This window comes from Ochotona princeps, chromosome 19 (genome assembly GCF_030435755.1).
Source record: "Ochotona princeps isolate mOchPri1 chromosome 19, mOchPri1.hap1, whole genome shotgun sequence".
In the NCBI taxonomy this organism is placed as follows: Eukaryota; Metazoa; Chordata; class Mammalia; order Lagomorpha; family Ochotonidae; genus Ochotona; species Ochotona princeps.
In genome coordinates, this window is record NC_080850.1 from 5,598,593 (window position 1) to 5,599,884 (window position 1,292).

Sequence of the window (1,292 nt, forward strand, 5' to 3'; positions counted from 1 at the left end):
TTGGACCAACGTGGCAACGAAAGCAGGAAAAAAGAAAAACACAAAAAACCCTTGAAGACACGAGCAAAAGCATTCAGTGCCCTCAACTTTTCTAGAAGAATCTAGGCAGAAAGTTTGTCCAAGCCCAGCGAGGTAAATGTGGAAGTTGTCTCTGATAGTAGAATCCACAGAACGACGACTCAGGGAGGCGTTAAAACCCCCTCCCCCCAGGAGAAGGGGGAGAAACCGCAGAATGTTCCTGACTGTACCCGGGGCCAGTGGCGTAAGGTTTGTTTGTGGACCTAACACATCGTCGTTGTCGCCGCGGTGGCGGCTCCGCTGCCGGGAGGGGGCCCGTCACCAGGGCCCGAGTGTGTGTGTGTGCGCGCGCGCGCCCCGGAGTTGTATTTTCAGTTCGAGACCACCAAGCACGCATTCGTGGGGCTAAGCGAGGGCCCCCTGCGCCCCCTCCCCCAGGCCCGAAGCTGAGTCCACGCGACTCGGGTGACCCGTGGGGGGCGCCGTGGGGCCGCGAGGCCATCGCCCCACCATCCCCTCCCCAAAGCCGGACCCTCCTCAAACACGACCCCCATCTTCTCACCCGGCCCCAGGTGGGGTCCGGCCCCCGCGACCTGCCTTCCAAGTGACTTAGAAGATAGGAGTTTCTTTGGAAGCCATTTTCCTTGTGAAATGTAAACAAAAATGTCCTCTCAGATAACATGAGAGAAAGTCTGGAACCAGGAAGATATTTTCCTGAAGCTGTTCATTGGGCCATTCTCCTTGGAGACGCCATTTCTGTGGACACAGTCGTTCACTTCCCCTTGGCGGCCCACACTGGAAGCCCCTCTGGACCCTCTCCTCAGCCCCCCAGCTTCCCCGCAGGCGGAATGGCCCGGGGTGGCCGAGTGGCTTCTCTTCAGGATCCCCGGCGGCTAGCTGCGCCGGTTACCGAGACGATTAGGCGAGGCGCACGAGTGGATTCAAAGGGGCGCCCCTTTCTGCCTGGGCTGGGCGGCCGCGGGGGCTTGGAAGTGGGGAGAGCGGGGGAGCAGGCCGAGGCAGGTGGCGCCTGGCGTCTCTCTCCCTTGGCTGGCGGGGCCCTCAGCCTCCCGCGGGGCGCCGGGGAGCGGGGCCCGCCGGGTCTCTGGGGGGGAAAGCAGCCCGGCCAGCAAGGGCGGGGGCCAGCTCGTGGCCAGCGGACCCCGGCTCCAAGGCCGATGACGTCTTTGCCTCTGGCTTCGGTGGCGCCGGGCTAGGCTGGGGCAGGTGACGTCACCTCCAGGTCACGTGGCCGCCATTCAAAACAAACAAAC